Source organism: Mobula birostris, chromosome 16 (genome assembly GCF_030028105.1).
Source record: "Mobula birostris isolate sMobBir1 chromosome 16, sMobBir1.hap1, whole genome shotgun sequence".
Lineage (NCBI taxonomy): Eukaryota > Metazoa > Chordata > Chondrichthyes > Myliobatiformes > Myliobatidae > Mobula > Mobula birostris.
In genome coordinates, this window is record NC_092385.1 from 67,498,684 (window position 1) to 67,517,363 (window position 18,680).

Consider the following 18,680-nt stretch of genomic DNA (forward strand, 5'->3'; position numbering starts at 1 on the left):
AGGTCAACACAGCCATGGAAGTGACAACTCCTACATCTTTCCTTTACATAGGAAAGACCAGGCCCATACGTAATGCCCTGATTCATATTCTTACTGTTATGCTGTATGTCTTTCATTTTGGCAGTTCTGTAAGAGCAGTCTGTTCTGTTTTCATGCTTGTTTGGGTTACTGTTGAAGATAAGAAAGAGGAGTAGTGTGTGCCATCCATTTAGGATGGTCAGATTAAGCGGAAGTTTCTCTGGTGAGGGACACTAAGGTTGGACTTGGAGCTCTTGTTTGAGAGGGGATGGAGAGAGAAGATGCTGGGGAGAACCAGTCGTAGCGTACCACCCAGTGGGAGACGCATTTGTTCAAGATGAATTGTGAGTGATCTTTGGAAGCTGGTGTGTGCTTTCACGTTAACCAAGAGCCCAGTGCATGAGTGACAGGGAAGTTCAAGATTGTGCACATTTGACTGTTTGATTAGAATGGGCCTTTTCTTTTTGTTATTCTTTACTAACCCTTTAGTTAAGATTCATAAATATAATTCCTTTAATCGTGCTATTTCATGGCATTTTTAATGGTAGCAAATGACACAGCATCCACACAAACTGGGGTTTGGGATGGGATTGAGCGCAACTGAATCTTATGAGTTTGGTGGGGCCTGGAGGTTGTCTTCCCTAGACTTACGCAGCCAAGGAAACCAAGGTGTTTCACATATATGTACAGTACTGTGCAAAAGTCTTAGGTATATATGTTTAGTACTTAAAACATTTGCACAGTACTTACTATTAATTTTATGTGTTGCACTGTACTGCTACTGCGAAAAAAAAATTTCACGACATGTGAGAGTTCTCAAGGTTGTGATTGTGGGAGATTTTAATTTTCCACACATAGACTGGGAAGCCCATTCTGTAAAAGGAGTGGATGGTTTGGAGTTTTTCAAATATGTGCAAGATAGTTTTTTGCAGCAATACCAACTAGAGAAGGGCAGCGTTGGATCTCCTGTTAGGGAATGAGATAGGGCAGGTGACGGAGGTATGTGTTGGGGAGCACTTTGGGTCCAGTGATCACAATACCATTAGTTTCAATATAATTATGGAGAAAGATAGGACTGGACCCAGGGTTGAGATTTTTGATTGGTGAAAGGCTAACTTTGAGGAGATGTGAAAGGATTTAGAAGGAGTGAATTGGGACAATTTGTTTTATGGGAAGGATGTAATAGAGAAATGGAGGTCATTTAAAGGTGAAATTTTGAGGGTACAGGATCTTTATGTTCCTGTTAGGTTGAAAGAAAAGGTTAAAAGTTTGAGAGATCAGTGGTTTTCAAGGGATACAGTATAGGAAACTTGGTTCGGAAAAAGAAAGGGATCTATAATAAATATAGGTAGCTTGGAGTTAACGAGGTGCTCGAGGAATATAAAGAATGTAAAAAGAATCTTAAGAAAGAAATTAGAAAAGCTAAAAGAAGATATGAGGCTGCTTTAGCAGGTAAGGTGAAAATAAATCCAAAGAGTTTCTACAGTTATATTAATAGCAAAAGGATAGTGAGGGATAAAATTGGTCCCTTAGAGAATCAGAGTGGACTGCTATGTGCGAAGCCAAAAGAGATGGGGGAGATTTTGAACAGTTTATTTTCTTCGGTATTCACTAAGGAGAAGGATATTGAATTGTGTACAGTAAAGGAAACAAGAAGGGTAGTTATGGAAAGTATGAGGATTAAAGAGGAGGAAGTATTGGTGCTTTTAAGGAATATAAAAGTGGATAAGTCTCTGGGTCCAGACAAGATGTTCCCTAGGACCTTGAGGGAAGTTAGTGTGGAAATAGCAGGGGCTCTGACAGAAATATTTCAAATGCCATTAGAAACAGGGATGGTGCTGGAGGATTGGCGTATTGCTCGTGTGGTTCCATTGTTTAAAAAGGGTCCTAAGAGTAAACCAAGCAATTATCGGCCTGTGAGTTTGACATCAGTGGTGTGTAAATTGATGGAAAGTATTCTTAGAGATGGTATATATAATTATCTGGATAGACAGGGTCTGATTAGGAACAGTCAGCATGGATTTGTGCGTGGAAGGTCATGTTTGACAAATCCTATTGAATTTTTTGATGAGGTTACTAGGAAAGTTGATGAGGGTAAAGCAGTGGATGTTGTCTATATGGACTTCAGTAAGGCCTTTGACAAGGTTCCTCACGGAAGGTTAGTTAGGAAGTTCAATCATTAGGCATTAATATTGAAGTAGTAAAATGGATTCAGCAGTGGCTGGATAGGAGACACCAGAGAGTAGTGGTGGATAACTGTGTGTCAGTTTGGAGGACAGTATGTAGCGGTGTGCCTCAGGGATCTGTACTTGGTCCAAAGTTGTTTGTCATATATATTAATGATCTGGATGATGGGGTGGTAAATTGGGTTAGTAAGAATGCGGATGATACCAAGATAGGTGGCATTGTGGATAATGAAGTAGGTTTTCAAAGCTTGCAGAGAGATTTAGGCCAGTTAAAAGAGTGGGTTGAAGATGGCAGATGGAGTTTAATGCTGAAAAATGTGAGGTGCTACATTTTGGTAGGACTAAATAGGGCCTACATGGTAAATGGTAGGGCATTGAAGAATGCTGTAGATCAGAGGGATCTAGGAATAATGGTGCATAGTTCCCTGAAGGTGGACTCCCATGTGGATAGGGTAGTGAAGAAAGCTTTTGGTATGTTGGCCTTTATTAATCAGAGCATTGAGTATAGGAGTTGGGATGTAATGTTGAAATTGTGTAAGGCATTGGTAAGGCCAAATTTGGAGTATTGTGTACAGTTCTGGTCGCAGAATTATAGGAAAGATGTCAATAAAATTGAGAGAGTACAGAGGAGATTTACTAAAATGTTGCCTGGGTTTCATTTCCTAACTTACAGAGAAAGGTTGAACAAGTTAGTTCTTTATTCTTTGGAGCGTAGAAGGTTGAGGGGGGATTTGATAGAGTTGACGTGGCGTGGATAGGCTTTTTCCATTGAGACTGGGGGAGATTCAAACAAGAGGACATGAGTTGAGAGTTAAAGGGCAAAAGTTTAGGGGTAACATGAGGGGGAACTCCTTTACTCAGAGATTGGTAGCTGTGTGGAATGAGCTTCCAGCAGAAGCGGTTGAGGCAGGTTCGATGTTGTCATTTAAAGTTAAATTGGATAGATATATGGACAGGAAAGGAATGGAGGGTTATGGGCTGAGTGCAGGTCAGTGGGATTAGGTGAGAGTAAGAGTTTGGCACAGACTAGAAGGGCCAAGATGGCCTGTTTCCGTGCTGTAATTGTGATATGGTTATATGTGAGCGATGATAAACCTGATTCTAATATGTGTTTCAATTGTGGACTGAGAGTGGGATGAGGGGAGAAAGAGGAGAAATAATGGTTGGGAAAATAGGAAAGGAGAGCAGAAGGAGTAGGAAACACCAGAGAGACATCCTGTAATGATCAATAAACCAATTGTTTAGAAGCAAATAACCTTGCGCGGTGTGATGCAGGTGCAGGCACATCTAACTCTGAGACACCAGGCAAGCTGTCTTCTCTGCCATCTCTCCCATGGCGCTCCACCCTTGCCATTACCAACATCCTTTGCTCCTGCCAGATTTACAGACTTTCTCTCCGCTCTGTTGACAAATACAGTACTGTGCAAAAGTCTTAGATACCCTAGCTATATATATGTGCTGAAAACTTTTGCACAGTACTGTATCTAAATTCACACACCTAAAATTTTGTACCAATGCAAGAAAAACTTCTGCCTGTTCAGAAATTGCCTAATTTTGTGTAATTAATTTGATAGGGAGACAGTTTTTCATCAAGACAGATTTATTCACAATAGTTCATTTGGACTCTATAATTGCAGGTTAGACTTTTACAGATTGCATCAAGTACTCTCTGGTCAAGGTTTCAAAAAGCACCATCATGTTGTAAAATGCCTAACAGGAAAGTATAAGGATGAGGTCAATTAACTTCAGCGATGAATCTTTTTTCTGGAATTGCTTAAACGTTTCTCTCGTTTCCGTTTAGTAGATTTGCATTTCTAAAGAAAGGAATCAGAGCTCTTAGATTAGAAAGAAAACAAAGCACAGTTCGACAGTCCCTTGATTTATGATAACTATAACTTTCCATCTTACAATTATACAATCTTGATTACGTTGCAACAGTAGTGTAACAGTTAATGTGACGCTATTACAGCTCATGGCATTAGAATTTGAATTTCAATTCTGCCTGGAAGGAATTTGTACGTCCTCCTTCTGAACGAATGGGTTTCCTCCCTGTGCTCCGGTTTCCTCCCACATCCTAAGACGTGCTGGTTAGTAAGTTAATTGGTCATTGTAAATTGTCCTGTGATTAGGATAGAGGGGATAAATAGATGGGTTGCTGGGAGGTGCGTTTGTTGAGTCAGAAGGGCCTGCTCTGCACTCTCTCTCTAAATAAATAAATCTAAGGTGATTGTCAAGTGATCATAACTTCAAAAGCTAATAGATCGTTATAAAATCTAAACTGGTTCACTACTGCCTATCAAGGGAGGAAAACCACCATCCTCATTCAATCCAGTCTTTTTGTGATCCCTCACCCAGCCCATGTGGTTGATTCTTAAATGCCCTATGAAATAACTAATCGAGAGTCTCAGTGACTTAGCACTACATTCAAGCAGAAAAAATTGGGTGAATCCAATACAAGTTCAAAGTGAACTACATATATGTCACCCTATATTACCCTGAGATCATTTTCTTTTGGGCATTCACAGTAGAACAAAGAAATAAAATTGAATCAATGAAAAACTCTACACAAAGACTGACAAGCAATGCGCAAAAGAAAACAAACAGCAAATGCAAGGTAGATGGATAAATATGATTCCCCACTATGCAGCACTGTGTTAACATTGTCACTTGAAGGGCTGCAGCAATTCAAGACAGTAGCTCACATCATCCTATTGGGGCATTTAGCTCACCTCACTCTGTTGGGGTATTTAGGGTTGGATAACATATTTTGCTTTTTACTAGCTATGCCAAGATCCTTAAACAATGAATAAAAAGATATCTAACAAGGAATAGTAAGTTAATCGGGTGGTGTGGGTTCCTTGGGCTGGAATGCCCTGCTACTGTGTTGCATTCTAAATAATTTTTTAAAAACCATATTACAGCACAAATAAGATATAGGTGCTATATTTACAATGTAATATTTGACTATTAAACCTGTGATAGAAGAGATTTGATGTCTTTTCCAATGTTAAGTGTAGGGAAGTTTTGACTGTAACGCTTGTATGGCACTCCAGCTGCACTGATAAGGAATTTCTCAAAGTTCCAAGAGATGTCATTGCGATTGACAGGGTTCCAGATAATGAATTCATGATTGTTCATTAAGGTCTGTGGTTCATCACAAGGGGCTGGCAGCTTCTCCCTTAGGAAAGTGAAGATTGGATGTGCCCCTGTGCCATTCACCAATATCTTTTCAGATAAGCAGAAATTTGGCTCAAAACCATTTCCTGGACGGACATACTTCAGGGAATTTAGAATCTCCTCATTAGTATTGTTTTCCTACAACATCAATGATAAAATGACATTAGGCTCAAGGGTAATTATACATCAAGCATGACAACTCACAGCCATACATATTCTTTGTAGGCAGGTCTATTTACAATCAATGAAGCTTGTTTCCACTGCAGTTCTGTGTTAAAACCTGGTGAGACCAAAGGGAGATTATCACACAGGTGATGAGCAGGAGAGGTAATGCAAACTTGGCACCAGACTCCTGAAAAGGTACCCAATAAAGTCGGAATGATTTTTTTTAAAAATGCATGTGCTGGAAATCTGAAGTAAAAGCAGAATAATGCATACAAAATACTGGAGGGGTTTCAAAATGGTGACTCTTTATTCCTCTCCTTAGATGCTGGCTGACCTGATGAATTCTTTCAGCATTTTAAATGCATTACTAGCACTATCTCAGACAGGGCAGGAAACCACCTCACAGAAAGCAATACAACAATGCTTTTAATAAAGTGCCAAAGTGATTGGGTGGAACATATAATACAATATGTAACAAAATATCTTACAGCAATTTTAGGGAGACAAAAGCAACTACTGGTGGTGGAATTTGGGGATAAAGAGCAAACTGTTGGAGAAACTCAGCAGGTCAGGCAGCATCTGCAGAGGGAAATAGGCAGTCAACATCTTGAGTCAAAAAAACTTCAACAGAACTGTAAGAGTAAAAAGGGTAGGTAGATAGCCAAAATAATTCATTGCCATAGACAGCTCTGGAGGCCAAGTCATTGGAAAGCTGAGGTTGAGAGGTTTTTGATTAGCCAGGGCATCAAAAGTTATGGGGAGAAGACAGGAGAATGAGGTTGAGTCATAGAATCACAGAACACCACAGCACAGAAACAGGCCCTTCAGTCCATCTAGTCTGTGCCAAACTGTTAATCCGCCCAGTCCCATCGACCTGTACCCAGACCATAGCCCTCCACACACCTCCAATCTATGTACCTATCCAAATTTCTCTTAAATGTTGAAATTAACCCCGCATCCACCACTTGCACTGGCAGCTCATTCCAGACTCTCACATCCAATGTTTGAGAGTTCCCCGTCATGTTCCCCTTAAATATTTCACCTTTCATCTTTAACCCATGACATCTAGTTGTAGTCTCATCCAACCTTAGTGGAAAAAGCCTGCTTGAATTTACCCAACCTATACTGCTTATAATTGTGTTTACCTCTATCAAACCTCCTCTCAGTCTTCTACATTCCAAAGAATAAAGTCCTAACCTACTCAACCTTTCCTTATAACTGAGGTCCTCAAGTCCTGGCAACATCCTCGTAAATTTTCTCTGCACCCTTCCAATCTTATTTACCTCTTTCCTGTAAGGAAGGTGGCTAAAACTGCACATAATAATTCAATGTTTTTAGCCAAAGAGTGGTGAATCTGTGGAATGCTCTGCCACAGACTGCAGTGGAGGCCAAGTATATTTAAAGTGGCAGCTGATAGATTCCTGATTGGTCAAGGCATCAATGGATATGATGAGAGGGCAGGTGTATGGGGTTGAATGGGATCCAGGATCAGCCATGATGAAAAGGCAGAGCGGACTCAATGGGCTGAATGGCCTAATTTTGTTCCTATGTCTTATGACTGGTTAGATAGACACCATGCACAAAGCCATGTTGATGATCCCTAATCAGTCCCTGTCTGTCCAGATATATCCTATCCCTTAGAATACCTTCCAATAACTTTCCCACTGCTCATGTCAGGCCCACAGACCTATAATTTCCTACTTTATTCTTAGAGCATTTCTTAAACAACAGAACAATATTAGCCATCTTCCAATCCTCCAGCACCTTACCCGTAGCTAAGGATGCTTTAAATATCTCTGCTAGGGCCCCTGCAATTGCTGCACTAGCGTCCCACAGGGTCCAAGGGAACAAACACCTTGTTAGGCCCTGGGGATTAATCCACCCTAATTTGCCTCAAGACTGCAAACACCTCCTCCTCTGTAATCTGTATAGGGTCCATGACCTCCTGCTGCATTTCCTCACATCTATAGACTCTGTGTTTGTCTCCCAGGTAAACATAGATGTAAAATATCCATTTAAGATCTCCTCCATCTCTTTTGACTTATAGATCACCACTATGATCTTCCATTGGACCAGTTTTGTCTCTTGCTATCCTTTTGCTCTCAATGTATCTGTGGAAGCCTTTAGGACCTTGTCCACTACAGCAGGCTCATGACTTCTTTTAGCCCTCCTTATTTCTTTCTTTTTTTTGTAATTTATTTTTCAGTGAATTTCATCAAGCATTTCCACAAGATGTATTTCAGATACTGTACATATATATCATATAATCATATTTGTCATAAATCTCCACATAATATTTATCTGAGGTATACATTTATAGAAAGGAGAGGAAAGAAAGAACAATCGAAAGAAGAAAACTATGTACAGAGTAGGGAGTGATCTTTTTTTTTACAACATATTCATCGACTTGTGAGAATAAAATCAGGCCTATGAGGTGTTATGTAGTTAAATCATTTTTTCCAGTATGAATAAAATTGTTCCAACTTATGATTAACAGATGCTGTTATCTTCTCCATTTTGTAAATGTCCATTGTAATTTCCATCCATACATTTAAAGATGGGCTCTCCTGTGATAACTATTTCCTGGTAAGGGTCTTTTTACCAGCCACCAGCAGTACATTCATTAAATATTCATCTATTTTCAACCATTCTTGAGGTATATACCCAAAATATATGGTCTTACTCTCTAAGGGTATTTCACATTTAAAGATGTCTTGTAGGGCATTATGTATCCCACTCAAATAGTCTTTGATAACAGGGCTTTCCCAGAAAATATGATAATGGTTTGCATTTTGATTTCCACAATTTCTCCAGCAAACAGGGGGGTTACTATCATAATGGGATTTCTGAGAGGGTGTAATAAAATATCAAGTTTTTCCACCCGAACTCCCTCCATTTCTGTGAACTGGTACACTTCCATTGATACCTCCATATTATTGTCCTGTCTTCCTCAGATATTATTATCCCTCCTTCCTTCTCCTATTTTGTTTTAATGTATGAAGTCGAATGTGTTTTAAGATTTGACAAACCCTTATACATGCTTGAAGTTACTCTACTACAGTTGTCTGAATTATATGCTTTTCTAAATAGCTCTATCAGACACGTACTTGCCTTGGTTACATTTTTAACTGTCCTATTAACATACTGTCGCATCTGTAAATACCTGTAAAAGTCTTGTTTTTCTAATAAATGTTTCTCTTTGAGCATTTCAAAACTGAACAGTGTTCCTTCTTTCATTATATTGCAAATAGCTGTTATTCCTTTAGCTGTCCAGTCCTTAAATCTAGTATCCAGTTTATTTGGCGTAAAATCCAAGTCATATGCGCACCATTTAAGAATTGCAATGTCTGTCTCTAGTTTATATTCTTTTATAATAGTTTTCCATATTTTAAGAGTCCATTTCCTTATTTCTTTCTTAATTGTTCTCATGCATTCTTTATATTCCTCAAGTACTTCATTTGTTCCTGCCTCCCAATACCTGCTAAGCACCTCCTTCTTTTTCTTAACAAGAGCCTTAATAGCTTTCAAAAACCTGTTATCCTTGCCTTTTATTCTGACAGGAACATACAAACTCTGTATTCTTAAAATTTCACTTGGGGGGGGGGGCCTCTTACTTACCAGCCTGTCCCAATCTACACTTGCCAAATCCTTTATGATACCATAAAAATTGACCTTCCTCCAATTTAGAATCGCAACCTGAGGACCAAACCTATCTTTTTCCCTAGTTACCTTGAAACTAGGATCACTTGTTTCCCTGCCCAAACTATTGTCACCTGTCCTGTCTCATTCCCTAAAAGATCTAGTATCATACTCTCTCTAGCTGGGACTTCTATGCAGTGATTTAGGAAGCATTCCTGAACACTGTTAACAAGCTGTTTCCACTCTAGGCCTTTTTACAGTAGGAGAGTCCCAGTCAATATATGGAAATGTAAAATCACCTACCATCACAACCTTATGTTTCTTGCAAGTCTGCAATTTCTTTACAAATTTGCTCCTCTAAATCTTGAGACTTTTGGTTCATCTATAATATAATCCCATTAACATGGTCATACCTTTCTTATTTCTCAGTTCTACCCATAAAGCCTCACTAGACAAGCTCTCCAGTCTGTCCTGTCTGAGCACTGTCATGATATTTTCCCTGACTAGTAATGTCACCTTTCCCCTTTTAATCCCTCCCAATCTATCATATCTAAAACAACAGAACTTCAGAACACTGAGGCACCAGTCCTGCCCCTCCTGCAACCAAGTCTCACTAGTGACCACAATGCGCTGTTGCATTGCTTGTGCTGATCCATGCCCTAAACTCATCCGCCTTTCCTACGATACTCCTTGCACTGAAACATACACAGCTCAGAAAACTAATTCTACCATGCTCAACCTTTTGATTCCTGACCTTGTATGTAGGCTTAACAACATCTTACTTCACAACCACTCCACTATCTGTTCTAGTGCTCTAGTTCCCATCCCCCTGCAACACCAGTTTAAACAACCCCCACCACACCCCTCCCCCAGTTGCAGTGCTAGAAAACCTTCCCAATAGGATATTAATCCCCCTTCAGTTCAGATGAAAGCTGTCCCTTTTGTACAGGTCCCACCTTCCCTGGAAGAGAGCCCAATGATTCAAAAATCTAAATCCCTCCCTGCTGCACATTAGTCACATGTTAAATTGTATGATCTTCTTACTTCTGGCCTCACTGGTACGTGGAATGGGTAGCAATCCTGGTCACAACCCTGTTCTGTCTTTTAACTTAGCACCTAACTCCCTGAGCTCACCTTGCAAGACTTTGCACTCATCCTGCCTATGCCATTGGTGTCGACATGGACCACAGCCTCTGGCTGCTCACCCTGCAACTTAAGAATGCTATGGACTTGATCTGAGATGTCCCTGACCCTGGCACCTGGGAGACGACAAGCCACCCAGAAATCTTGTTTTCGTCCATAGAACCTCCTTTCTATTTCCCTAACCAACAAACCTCCTATCACTACAGCTCGCCTCTTTTTCCCCTCTTCCCTTCTGAGCCAGAGCCAGAGCCAGACTCAGACTCAGTGACGGAAACCTGCTTGCTGCAGCTTCTCCCTCGTAGGTCATACCCCCAACAGTATCCAAAGCAGTATACATATTTTTGAGGGGATTAACCACAGGGGTACTCTGCACTGACTGCCTATTCTCTTTTCCTCTCCTGACAACGAGAGGCGTCCACACCAGGCGTTTTTCAAAACACTTCTGATCACATCAGAACGGATATTTGGGCGCGTCTCCTCCTACTGGGCATGCGCAGGACACACAAAACAAGTGAAGAGGAAACGGGATAGTGTGCTTGGTGCGTGTTTATCCAGTAGACTAGAAAAACTTAAAAGGAAATTGCCAAACGAAAGACTTGGTGCGCGTTTGTCCAGAAACATTTCCTACAGCCATAGTCTCTTCACCGATGAAAGGGACAACAGCTACAACTAAATGCAATAAGGCTTGTTACTGGACAAAAGTGAAATTTGCTGTTACCTCAGTTGTTTGCCTTTACTTTTGCCATGTCTTTGTGTATTATTTTGCTGTATTTAACATGTGCAATAAAACGAGTTACTGGGCAAAAGTGACAATTGCATCTATTGAATGTTTGCACAAGCAATACATTAATAATGTTACACGAGCGTGGCGGTGGACGAACCCAAGTGCAGAACACGGGGGGGGGGGGCAGAGTTGGGAGGCGTTATCGCTGTAGCAAGCATGGAATCGGTTTCCAGGAGAGTCTTTCCCGAAGCCTTGGGTTTGGAGAGAATCCAGGAGCAATGCTCGACTTAGAACTAACAGCCCTAAGATCCATAAAACGAGGTTACTCACACCGGAGTCGACCAACGAACTGATGGCTCCCTTGTTGTGATCACAGGGTCTTTATCCTGCATTTTCTGCTGGAAAGCAGGTGTATGTATTTAGTGGAACCTGGGAAATGATTGGAAATTTAACGAGGGGATTGAAGCCCAATTCCTGAGGTAAATAGTAAGGTGGGGGATTGCCAGAAGGGACCATGACAAATAAAGCACCTTGTTAAATGTATAAAACATGTCTGCATCAGTGTTATCTTGTATTTCCATACAATGTTACATTAGGCTGTTATACATCTATTGTCAGATATTGTCGTTGTGGTGTTAGAGGTTGCGTTCAAGAAAACAATGAGATGCCGCTCTGCCGCCACCATTTGTTCCAGTCATGACAGCGTTTTTAAAATTAGGCAGTTACCCCGTACACACTAGAACGGCCAGCTGGTGTTTTCAGATTTAAACACTCTGGAGAGTGTTTTAGAAAAGCTCCGTTTTTGGGGGAGGAAAACGCCGTTTCAGTGTGGACGGAGAGAAAAAGCTTTGGTTATGGATTTATCCGGTCTAGTGTGGACGTAGCTCCTACCTATCACATCCTCATTCTCCAATGGCCATCAAGCTGCAGCTCCAGTTCGTGAACACAGCCTCTAAGGCTGCAGCTTAGTGCACTTTGTGCAGATGTAGTTATTAGGGAGACTGGAGGTTTCCCAGAGTTTACACATCTCACACAAGGAACTTTGGACACAAAGTCAGCACACTAACTACAGAACGTACTAAAAGGAAAAAAAAATTACAGGAGATTTACTTCAAACCTGCGTCTGTGTTTGCCCAATTCTGGTTATGCCCTCACAACAAGAGAAAATCTGCAGATCTGGAAATCCTAGCCACACACACACACACACACACAATGCTGGAGGAGGCCAGGCAGCATCTAAGAAAAGAGTAGAGTTGACGTTTCAGGCCAAACCAGTATAGAGGAATAGTAAATCAGCTATGATGGAATGGCAGAGCAGACTCAAGGGGTCAAATGGCCTAATTCTGCATCTATGTCTTATGGTTTATGGTCTTAAGAGCTGACAAGTGACACGTTGGTCCAGGTGAGGAGGGACCTTAACTCCTTGCAGGTTAGCATTTGGTGAGGGAAAACTAAAGATAGACATTTCATCTAGAACAGAAGACCAAAAGACATAGGAGCAGAATCAGGCCATTCAACCCACTGCACTCCCTCTGTCATTCCATCTATTCTGAGTTTGTGCCCTCTGGTCCTAGGCTATAACAGACATCTTCTCCACATGTGCTCTACCTAGGCCTTTCAATATTTGACAGGTTTCAATGAGATCTTCCACTAATTCTTCTAAACTCAAATGAGTACAGGCCTAGAGCTATTAAACACTCCTCATACATTAACCATTTCATTCCTGGGATCATTCTCATTTACCTCTGGACCCTTTCCAATGCCAGTGCAGTTAAGAAGTCCAAAACAACTCATGATATTCTGAATGCGGTCTGACCAATGCCTTACAAAGCCTTAGCATTACATCTTTGCTTTTGTATTCTAATCCTCTTGAAATGAATGCTAACATTGCATTAGCTTTCCCCAATTACTCAAGCTGCAAGTTAACTTTTAGGGTTTCCTGCACATGGAATCCCATATCCCTTTGCATGTTTGATTTTTGAATGTTCTCCCCATTTAGAAAATAGTCTATACCTTTATTCCTTCTACTAAAGTGCATCAACATCCATTTCCCTACACTATATCTCATCTGTCAATTCTTTGCCCATTCTCTTAATCTTCTAAGTTCTCTTTGTTTCCTCAATACTGCCTGCCCTATACATTATCTTCATACAGTCTGCAAACTTGGCCACAAAACCAAATCATCTAAATCATTGATATATAATGAGAAAGGAAGTAGTCCAACATGAGCCCCTGCAGCCCACCACTAGACCCTAGCAGCCAACCTGCAAAGGCTCCCTTTATTCCAACTCTTTGCTTCCTACCAATCAGCCAATCCAATCTTCTATCCATGGGCTCTTGTTAAGGAGCCAAGTGAAACAGCATCCGTGGACTCTCCTTTATCTATCCTGCCTCTAAGAATTCCAACAGCTTTGTTGGGCAAGATTTCCCCTGGAGAAAAACTGCAGAAAAAAATACCTTATGTTCAAATCCTTTAGCATAAATATTGAATTCTCCGATATCCTACTCTCTTCTGTCGCTTTCTTCCCTGCTTATGATCTATCTTGTTTCCCCTACACCATTCGCAGCTCCTATCACCCTATTTCGCTTCCCTCCTCCATTCCAGGCCTCAGTTTAAAACATCTTTAAAGAAACGTCTCTGCACAGGGATACAGTCTCACACTTACTTGGTGGCCGAACTGGTTGCAGGGGAAGCCGAGAACCACAAGCCTCGACTTGCCGAATTTCCTCTGGAGCTCATTGAGGTAGTGGTAATCCTTGGCGGCTTGGCTTCAGAGGGAGGCAACGTTTACAATCAACACCACCTTCTCTCTGAGTGTGCAGAACTGCAATGTATCGCCGCTCAAAAGCTTAATTGAAAACTCATAAAAGTTGGTTTTACAGAGACTCTTGATCTTTGGAGCCATCCCTCCCCTCCTCAGCTCCTGAATCGACCGTTGACTTGTGTTTTGCTACGGAGAAAGTAATGTAAAACACGCTACACTCCCAGCAAGTATCGGATATAACATAAACTTGTCATTGCATTGTGACTACGACAATCGCCAAAATACGTGCATTATATGACATTAAAACGCCCGTCAGGAGATTGTCACCGGTGTTCTTAGAAGGTTTTAAAAATTTAAACCTGGAGCCAGAGGTACACGCAGACTTTAAGCGAGCTACTAAAGCTCATTCGAATATCCCAGTTCTAACTCAGAAGAATGATTTCCTTAAACCGCAGAATACAATCTCACTATCAGATCGCTGTATGGCTTTTGATAGATCAACAAAGACAGCATTCAAACTTCCAAAACGAAAAAAAAACACCTTTAGGATCTAATTTGTTCAATTAAATAATTGTTCAAAATAAATACAAAGCACGAAATTTCCGCCTTGATCGGAGAGTTGTTAGTAATGTCAATGAGTAATACCCAGGGTATCAGGTGCCCTGGTGAAGAACATATGCTCCCTCTCTTAGGCCGACTGAACAGGACAAGAAGGTGGAAGAAATCAGGCTTGAATAGCATTACCTTGTTCAGCTTGTCTTAGATATAAATGTACCTAAGGCTATAAGCCATTCTGCCCATCAAGTCTCCTCTGCCATTTTGGTTGATTTTCCCCCTCACATCTCCATTCTCCTGCTTTCTCTCCATAACCTTGACATCTTTGCTATCAACCTCCACTTTAAGTGTACTCAACGACTTTGCCTCCATAGCCGTCTGTGGCAATGAATTCCACACATTCATCGCTCTCTGATTAGAGAAGGTCCTCCTCATCTCTGTTATCTGTCCCTCTATTCCAGGGGTTTCTAACCTGGGGTCCATAGGCCCCTTGGATAATGGTAGTGGTCCATAGCATAAAAAAGTTGGGAACTGCTGCACCCCTACTCTATTCTGAGGTTGTGCCCTTTGATCCTAGACTTCCCTATTACAGGAAATAACCCCCTCCACATCCACTTTATCTAGGTCTTTCTATTGGTTTCAGTGAGATTTCCCTGTGCACCAGCAGCCCCCCCAGCCCCACTGTTCTTGGAAACTTTAGTGAGTACAGGCCCAGAGCCATCAAATGCTCCACATACATTAACTCTTTCGTTCCCAGTCTAATTCTTGTTGTGAACCTCTTCTTGACTCACTCCAGTGTTAGCACATTCTTTCTTAGACAAGGGGCCCAAAACTGCTCACAATACTCTAAGTGAGGCCTCACCAATGCTTTACAAAGCTTCATCCTTGCTTTTGTATTCTAGTCTTCTTGAAATGAATGTTAACAATGTATTTGCCTTCCTTACCACTGACTCAACCTGCAAGTTAACCTTTAGGAAACCCTGCACAATGACTCCCAAGTCCCTTTGCACCTTGGATTTTTGAATTTTGCTCCCCATTTAGAAAATACTCTACACCTTTATTCCTTCTACCAAAGCACATGACCATATACTTCCAAACACTGTATTTAATCTGTCACTTCTTTGCCCATGCTCCTAATCTGTCTAAATCATTCTACAAGCTCCCTACCTGCCCTTTCACCTATCTTCATATCATCCGCAAACCTGGTCACAAAGCCATCAAAATCAAGATAATGTTAACATGTAACGCGAAAAGTAGTGGATCAAACACCAGCCCCTTCAGAACACCAGCAACCCAGCAGAAAAGACCATCTTTAGAAGTAGCAGACCCAATTCCAACCCCTGAGAAACACTGGCAGCTCAGTAGAAAAGCCCCTTTAGAAGCAGATGAATCAGATTCTGGCTTAATATCACTGACGTTTGTTCTGATTTTTTTTGCTGTTACTGTATGTGGCAGCAAAATCATGCAAGACATAAGCATTACTATAAATTAAAAAAATAAATAAATAAATAGTGCAAAAACAGAAGGTGGTATTCATGGATGATTCAGAAATCTGATGATGGAGCAGAAGAAGCAGGTCTTACAACATTAAGTGTTGGTCTTCAGGCTCTTGTACCTACTCCCCACTGATTGTAACATGAAGAGGGATTGTCCCGGATGGTGGGGGACCTTAATGATGGATGCTGCATTCTTGAACCACTGTCTCTCGAAGATATCCTTGATGCTGGGCAGGGTAGTGCTCATGATGGAGCTGACTAAGCCTATAACCTTCTACAGCTTCTTGCAATCCTGTGTATTGGAGCCTCCATACCAGACAGTGATTCAACCAGTCAGAATGGCTTCCATCATACATGGCTAGAAATGTGCAGGAATCTTTGGTGACATACAACATTTCCTCAAACTCCTAATGAAATAAGACCATAAGATATAGGAGCAGAATTAGGCCATTTGGCCGAATCCAATTTTAATCCAAAAAATACTGATCCAATTTTCCTCTCAGCTCTAATCTCCTGCCTTCTCCACTTAACTCTTCATGCCCTGGCCAATCAACAACCTATCAATCTCTGCCTTAAATATTCTTGAAGGGGTGAGCAGCCAGAGGTCATGGTGCATACTGGTACCAATAACACAGGTTGGAGGGGGGGTAGAGGTCCTGCGCAGTAAATTTAGGGAGTTAGGGAGGAGGCTGAAGAACAGGACCTCCAAGGTGGTAACCTCCGGATTACTCCTGGTGCCACAAGCTAGTCAGAACAGGAAGATAGCGCAGACAAATGAATGGCTGAGAAGATGGTGCAGGGGACAGGGTTTCAAGTTCTTGAATTATTGGAACCTTTTCTGAGGAAGGAGCAACCCGTACAAGTAGGACGGGTTGCACCTGAACTGGAGGGGAGCCAATATCCTGGGAGGGAAGTTTGCTAATGCTATTGGGGAGGGTTTAAACTAGATTTGCAGGGGTGTGGGAACCAAAGTGAAGAAGCAGATGATGGGGCAGCTGGCACACAAGTAGAACCGGCTTATAGGGAGTTTGTGAGGAAGGATAGGTAGATGATAGAGTAAAGAAACACTTAGTCAGATGGCTTGAGATTGTATATTTTAATGCAAGGAGTATTATAAACAAGCCAGATGAACTTAGAGCGTGGATCAATATGTGGAACTATATTGTAGCTGTTGTAGCCATTACAAAGACTTGAATGTCGCAGGAACAGGAATGGCTACCTAGTGTGCCAGGCCTTAGATGTTTTAAAAAGGACAGGGAGGGAGACAAAAGAGGTGGCATTGCTAATCTGGGACAGTATCACGGTTGCAGAAAAGGAGGAAGTCACAGAGGGATTGTTTGCTGAGTCAGTGTGTGTGTGGAAGTCAGAAACAGGAAGGGGGCAATAACTCCACTTGGGTGTTTTTATAGACCTCCCAATAGTAACAGAGACATCGACCTGCAGATAGGAAGGCAGATTCTGGAATGGTGAGATAATGATAGGGTTGTTGTGATGGGTGATTTTAACTTTCCTAATATTGTCTGGCATCTCTTTAGAGCAAGGAGTTGGATGGGTGGAGTTTGTTAGGTGTGTTCAGGAAGGTTTCCTGGCAATAAGCCAACTAGAGAAGAGGCTGTACTTGATCTGGTATTGGGAAATGAACCTGGTTAGGTGGCAGATCTCTCGATGGAGAGTATTTGGGAGGAAGTAATCACAACCCTATCTCCTTTACTGGAGAGGGATAGGAGCAGACAATTTGGGAAAACCTTTAATTGGGGTAGGGGGAACTATGCTATTAGGCAGAACTTGGGAGCAGATATTCTCAGGGAAGTGCACTGCAGAAATGTAGCAAATATTCATGGAACATTTGCATGGTGCTCTGTACAGGTATGTTCCATTGAGGCAGGGAAAGGATGGTAGGGTAAAAGAACCATGGTGAACAAAGGATGCAGAAAATCTAGCTAAGAAGAAAAGAAAAGCTTACAAAAGGTTCAAGAAATTAGGTACTGTTAGAGCTCTAGAAAATTACAAGGTTGCCAGGAAGGAGCTTAAGAATGAAATTAGGAGAGCTAGAAGGGGCCATGAGAAGGCCTTGGCGAGCAGGATTAAGGAAAACCCCAAGGCATTCAACAAATATGTGAAGAGCAAGAGGATGAACTGTGTGAAAATACAACCAATCAGGTGCAATAGTGGAAACTGTGCATGGACTTGGAGGAGGTAGTGGAGGTACTTAATGAACACTTTGCCAGGGTAAAGGACCTTGGCAATTGTGGAGATAACTTACAGCAGACTGAAACACTTGAGCATATAGACATTAAGAAAGAGGATGTGCTGAAGCTTTTGAAAAGCATTAAGTTAGATCAGTTGCTGGGTCCGGATGAGATGTACCACAGGCTAATGTGGGAAGCAAGGGAAAAGATCGCTGAGCCTCTGACGATGATCTTTGCATCATCAGTGTCCCGTCCCTGGGTGAAGTACCAGAGAATTGGAGGTTTGCAGATGTTGTTCCCTTGTTCAAGAAAGAGAGTAGAGAATTATAGACCAGTGAGTTTTTCTTCAGTGGTGGGCAAGTTGTTGGAGAGGCAAGATTTATGAGCATTTAGAGAGTTATAATTTGATTAGGGATAGTCAGCATGACTTAGTCAAGGGCAGGTCGTGACTTACGAGACTGACTGAATTCTTTGAGGATGTAACAAAACACATCAATGAAAGTAGAGCAGTGCATGTAGTGTATATGGATTCCGGTAAGGCATTTGATAAGGTTCCCCATGCCAGGCTCATTAAGAAAGCAAGGAAGCATGGGTTCCAAGGAGACCTTGCTTTATGGATCCAG

At 41.5% G+C, this 18,680-nt stretch overlaps 1 pseudogene; it reads right to left on the bottom strand.

Annotated features, from left to right (window-relative positions):
* Positions 1 to 5,171: 5,171 nt before the first annotated feature.
* Positions 5,172 to 13,958, bottom strand: LOC140210815 (glutathione peroxidase 1-like; annotated as a pseudogene).
* Between the last annotated feature and the right edge of the window lie 4,722 nt (positions 13,959 to 18,680).